Here is a 6,829-nt window from a genome sequence, read left to right as displayed (position 1 = left end):
AGACCACGCACACACACACACACAGACACACAGACACACACACACACACACACACACACACACACACACACAGACACACACAGATGTGACTAAATGTCAAAAGGGAGGCCGGGGTGAGGTGGGGAGGGGGGGGGGGGTAGTTTACAATAGTACAATATCGTTGTTGTCGGTCATTATAGACTATGATAATCTGGAATAGCATTACAATGCTGAAGAGACAATAAAAACATTACAAAATCAACTATAGACTCTATGACATAAGACATCTACCAAAAGAGGAAAAAGTGTAAGTTGTAACAAATATCAGACAAATATCGTAGTATGGTTTACCTGTTCAGTGTCCTACCACAGTACTAAGCACGCGACAGTCCAGCCGGCCTCAACAGTTCACAGGTGACGTGTGTGTATGTGCGTCACATACCCCGCCCACAGCGATACAATCAGCGGGGAAACTGTGTTTATATACACTCGGATGAGATTGAAAGGGTCTGTAGAATATTAAAAACAAGTCGCGTAAGGCGAAAATACAACATTTAGTCAAGCTGTCGATCTCACAGAATGAAACTGAACGCAATGCAATTTTTCAGCAAGACCGTATACTCGTAGCATCGTCAGTCCACCGCTCATGCTCATGGCAAAGGCAGTGAAATTGACAAGAAGAGCGGGGTAGTAGTTGCGCTGAGAATGATAGCACGCTTTTCTGTACCTCTCTTCGTGTTAACTTTCTGAGCGTGTTTTTAATCCAAACATCTATCTATATGTTTTTGGAATCAGGAACCGACAAGGAATAATATGAAAGTGTTTTTAAATTGATTTCGAAAATTTAATTTTGATCATAATTTTTATATTTTTAATTTTCAGAGGTTGTTTTTAATCCAAATATAACATATTTATATGTTTTTGGAATCATAAAATGATGCAAAATAAGATAAATGTAAATTTGGATCGTTTGATAAACAAAATATTTTTTTTACAATTTTCAGCTTTTTAATGACCAAAGTCATTAATTAACTTTTAAGCCACCAAGCTGAAATGCAATACCGAAGTCCAGCTTTCGTCGAAAATTGCTTGGCCAAAATTACAATCAATTTGATTGAAAAATGAGGGTGTGACAGTGCCGCCTCAACTTTTACAAAAAGCCGGATATGACGTCATCAAAGTATTTATCGAAAAAAGGAAAAAAAAATTCCGGGGATATCATTCCCAGGAACTCTCATGTAAAATTTCATAAAGATCGGTTCATTAGTTTGGTCTGAATCGCTCTACACACACACACACGCACAGACACACACACACATACACCACGACCCTCGTCTCGATTCCCCCTCTATGTTAAAACATTTAGTCAAAACTTGACTAAATGTAAAAACACAATGTATGGATTTTCAGTTTGGATGTGGAAGTTGGAGCAAATGTGGCTTGATACCAACTGGTTAATCTTTTATTTGTTCAAAGAGTGTTGTGTTATAAAAAACAAAACACAATTTTGTTTCAGGGCCTAGGGGTGTATCAGTAAAGGTCCGTGCTTAAGAACCCCCCCCCCCCTTCTTCAATCCCCCTACCTGCCCTGAGCGATATTACACAGCTGGCATTTTGTGATAAACACGTTTTACCAGGCATTCTTTCTTGACACGTTCGTGCAATAAGGAACAAAGATAATAAATAACGACAAGGGTTAAACGCAGGACATGTATCAATTAGCTCTGTTCAAGAACATGGTTAATCTGCTCTCCTGGATAGAAACGTTGAGTTCTATGTGCAGCTGGTGAGTAGGCGGTGTAAGTTGTGGGGTGGGTAGGGCGGGGAGGGGGGAGGTTGGAGGTGGGGGAAAGAGGAGGAGGGAAGGAGGACATCTGAAGGTGACAACATAAATGTCATTATTCCCCCCTCTGCTTCTTTACCTCTGTAAACTTGTAGGGGTAGTTATTTTTCGATAATCACCCAGCAACCAAACAAATAACGACCCAGCAACAGCCTGAATCCTCGATAGTGCAATGGGTTGAGAAGTTATCTGTTTCGGTACTACTTTTTGCGACTGAAAAGTTCCGAACGCTCTAACGTACGAAGTATACATCTCTGGAGCAAACAATACAAACATACCGCATTTAAATTAACAACTACAGGCCTGAACACATGAATCTTCAAATAAAATCCGTGAGTTCGGTTGTTTTCTGAATTTAGATTTGCCGTGCTCAAACGTTCATCACAAGCAATTTCCCGCAAGGCAACTAACTCATACTTTGTCTAGCGACAAGAGTAGTTCCCCTTCTTTTCACTCAGTTTCTTCGACAACAGACTGCAATCCGACGGTCAGTTTTCAAAAATATTTCATTTAATAAACAGATCACACGCAACCAAATGCACACATCTCATCAATTTAAACAACATAAAGCGGTTTCATACATTATTTTCCCCAGAAAACTGAACTTCCTACAGTTTTTAACGTTGGAACACGGGTGCAAAAGTTCGTCTGCTAGTCCCATTTGACGAAAGAATTATCCTGAGCGATACCAAAACATATACAGAACACACATTATCCCCCCCTCTGCTTCTTTCTCTCTGTAAACTTGTAGGGCTAGTTATTTTTCGGTAACTTACCCAACAACCAAAATCACTTACCCAACAACGGGCCTGAATCCTCGATAGCTCATGGGTAGAGACTGTACACATTGTGGATCTACTTTTTGCGACTCAAAAGTTCAGAACACTATAAAGTACAAAATATACATTTCTGGAGCAAACAATACAACCATACCGCATTTAAACCAGCAACTACAGGCTTGAACACATGAATCTCAATATAAAATCCATGAGTTTGGTTGTTTTCTGAATTCAGATCTGCCGTGCACAATCGTTTATCGCTAGCAAGATTCCAAGGAAAAGTAACTCTCATACTTTGTCTAGCGACACGAGTAGTTCCCCTTCCAGATTTCGGCTTCATCGACAAGACTGCAATCCGACGGTCAGTTTTCAACAATATTTCATTTTATAAACAGATCATACGCAATCAATTGCAAACATTTAATCAACTTAAAGAACATGCAGCGGTTTCATACACTATTTTGCCCCAGAAAACTTAACTTCATACAGTTTTTAACGTTGGAACACGGGTGTAAAACTTCGTCTGCTAGTCACATTCGAGGAAAGAACATTTTCTGAGCGAAACCAAAACATGAACAGAACACACACTATCTGCCTTTACCGCCACAGCAGAATGACAACATAACTGTGTACTTGATTTTAGTTCAAAACATGGAAACTGACAAGAAGTGTTAACAAAATTGAATGATTTGCACGGAACTATACAACCGCGCATTAATCGATAGCCTGCGCAGGTAGACTGGTTGGGTGAATATGATTCGATCAAACTTTCGCACAAAAACTCCTCTTTTCTTTGAATAACTGAAGAAAGGAGGGATAAAGAGGTTACATACCTCGTCTCAGTGATTATCAAAAATAATGGTCTCAGTTCGCGGTCATGAAAAAGCTCGCTGAAGCTCGCATTTTTCATGATCCGCTAACTTCGACCATTATTTTTGATAATCACTGAGACTCGGCATGTAACCTCTACATATCTGCCTTTGCCGCCACAGCAGAAAAACAGCATGATTATCTGTGTACTTGATTTTAGTCCAAAATAGGAAAACTGACAAGAAGTGTTAACACAATGGAATGATTTGCACGGAACTATACAACCGCGCATTAATCGATCGCCTGCGCGGGTTGACTGGTTGAGTGAATAGGATTCGATCAAACTTTCGCAAAAAACCTCCTCTTTTCTTTGAATAACTGAAGAAAGGAGGAATAAAGAGGTTACACACCTCGTCTCAGTGATTATAAAAAAATAATGGTCTCAGTTCGCGGTCATGAAAAAGCTCGCTAAAGCTCGCATTTTTCATGATCCGCTAACTTCGGCCATTATTTTTAATAATCACTGAGACTCGGCGTGTAACCTCTACATAACAATGATATAGAATATGTATAGGTTCCGTTGCGAAGATGACCAACAGTGGTCCCTGCAACGTAACAAATCCAGATCCAGAGAACACGAGTGGTTTTTTATATGGCTTGTATTTCAGTCAAGACCCAGCGGGTGAATATCAAGGGACTCACGAGCCTCTGGCGAGCAAACATTTTGATAAGTGTGTCTTCGTCCAGTTTCCTTACACAATGTCATTTCAAAGATCTGAACTTGTGTGAAACCTGTTCAAAATATGTACTCTTTATTTCTTCAAATTTCAGATGTGCCACTCAGAAAAAAAGCAGATGCTGTGTGCTAAAATCGTTATAATCAGGTGATAGGTCAACACACTTTTAAATGTATCTTACGAATAGCAATTTAACAAAACAAAACTAACACTTGTTTTAGTGAGGGAATACGAAAGGTAGGGTTACCTGTTTGCATAACTTTTTGTTTGTTCGTTCGTTAGTTTGTTTGCTCATAGACCTATCTAATATAGGTCCCTGGTTTGCTTATTTGTTTGTTTGTATATGCGTTTGTGTGAGTGCTTAGACTTAGTGTGCTTAAGAAGCGAATCTTTCTTCCGAAAAACCTGGCCACACTGCTTGCAGCTATACGTCTCCGGGACGGCTTGCGGTGAGCAGCTGGCGACATGCCGATTGAGGCTTTGTTTGAACTGGTATTCTTTATCACAATAGGCGCATGTGTAGAGTTTGACTGACACCCTCATGGCGGCTGATGTGGGGATGATAATCCCCTTTGATTCGAAAGCCCTTTTTGCAGGAGTCACATGCCCAGCCTGGGTCTGCTGCATGTTTGTACGGAACGCGGATCGTATCAACTGATGCATCAAATTGATGCATCCAAACCCAATATTTGATGCATCATTTTCACAATTTGATGCATCTTTTTCACAAAAGGTTGCATCATTTTCAAAAAAGGATGCATCATTTTCCAAAACTGATGCATCCGATACGAAAATGAAAGATGCATCATTTTCATGCATCATTTTGATGCATCACTTTCGGTTTTGTATGCATGCAAAAGATCATTCATTTCCGGCCTTTCCGTAAGAAATGCCTGAGCACGGAAAAACTTGAAATGACATTTTGACGAATATAAACAGATTGGTTAGATAAAACAAAAATAAACGTACAACATACCATTAAATAGGGAACAAGTCAAAGTCACGGCATTATGCATTTTAAGGCATTTTTTGTTTTGTTTGTGGTTTGTTTTCTGTGCACACGAAGTTTTGACGCCCTTGACCTTCGACTCAAACTTTCGTTTTCCGACGTTCGTTTCGCTTCGTATTCCGGTTCAAATTTTGCTTTTTGCTCGGCACTTTCCGGAAAACCCCGAAAATTCTGATGCATCCAAACGATGCATCAAATTGTGAAAATGATGCATCAAATTCTTGGTTTTGGATGCATCAATTTGATGCATCAGTTGATACGATCCGCGTTCCGTGTGTTTGGTTACTGCATATATATTTTACGTTTCGCTTGGTTGCGGCAAAGATTTCTCCGCACTGATCGCACACATGGTCCTTCTTTTTATATTTAGTCAAGTTTTGACTAAATATTTTAACATCGAGGGGGAATCGAAACGAGGGTCGTGGTGTATGTGCGTGTGTCTGTGTGTCTGTGTGTGTGTGTGTGTGTGTGTGTGTGTGTGTGTGTGTGTGTGTGTAGAGCGATTCAGACTAAACTACTGGACCGATCTTTATGAAATTTGACATGAGAGTTCCTGGGTATGAAATCCCCGAACGTCTTTTTCATTTTTTTGATAAATGTCTTTGATGACGTCATATCCGGCTTTTCGTGAAAGTTGAGGCGGCACTGTCACGCCCTCATTTTTCAACCAAATTGGTTGAAATTTTGGTCAAGTAATCTTCGACGAAGCCCGGAGTTCGGTATTGCATTTCAGCTTGGTGGCTTAAAAATTAATTAATGACTTTGGTCATTAAAAATCTGAAAATTGTAAAAAAAAATAAAAATTTATAAAACGATCCAAATTTACGTTTATCTTATTCTCCATCATTTGCTGATTCCAAAAACATATAAATATGTTATATTCGGATTAAAAAGAAGCTCTGAAAATTAAATATATAAAAAATATTATCAAAATTAAATTGTCCAAATCAATTTAAAAACACTTTCATCTTATTCCTTGTCGGTTCCTGATTCCAAAAACATATAGATATGATATGTTTGGATTAAAAACACGCTCAGAAAGTTAAAACAAAGAGAGGTACAGAAACGCGTGCTACTACTACTAATGCTGAAAAATGGCATTGCGTTCAGTTTCATTCTGTGAGTTCGACAGCTACTTGACTAAATATTGTATTTTCGCCTTACGCGACTTGTTTAGTGGTGTGCTGGTGGCAAGCGCCGTTGGCTCTGTACTGATTTCAACGTTGCCACTGATGTCCAGTTTACTGGCGTAGATAACTGCCTCCTCAAGAACGGAAAGATGCACAGACATCTGAAAGTAATATAGTCGCGTAAGGCGAAAATACAACATTTAGTCAAGTAGCTGTCGAACTCACAGAATGAAACGGAACGCAATGCCATTTTCCAGCAAGACCGCATACTCGTAGCATCGTCAGTCCACCGCTCAGGGCAAAGGCAGTGAAATTCACAAGAAGAGCGGGGTAGTAGTTGCGCAAAGAAGGATAGCACGCTTTTCTGTACCTCTCTTTGTTTTAACTTTCTGAGCGTGTTTTTAATCCAAACATATCATACCTATATGTTTTTGGAATCAGGAACCGACAAGGAATAATATGAAAGTGTTTTTAAATTGATTTCGACAATTTAATTTTTATAATAATTTTTATATATTTAATTTTCAGAGCTTGTTTTTAAT

The 6,829-nt window shown here is 39.2% G+C and overlaps 1 long non-coding RNA gene across 1 annotated transcript in view; it reads right to left on the bottom strand.

Annotated features, from left to right (window-relative positions):
- LOC138948433 (uncharacterized) overlaps positions 1-6,829 on the bottom strand; it is a 179,115-nt gene that overhangs the window by 113,368 nt on the left and 58,918 nt on the right. The window lies entirely within an intron of this gene.

This window comes from Littorina saxatilis, linkage group LG15 (genome assembly GCF_037325665.1).
Source record: "Littorina saxatilis isolate snail1 linkage group LG15, US_GU_Lsax_2.0, whole genome shotgun sequence".
NCBI classification, from domain to species: Eukaryota; Metazoa; Mollusca; class Gastropoda; order Littorinimorpha; family Littorinidae; genus Littorina; species Littorina saxatilis.
The sequence above is the reverse complement of the archived record's forward strand: the minus strand, read 5'-3'. Positions and strand labels throughout refer to the sequence as shown.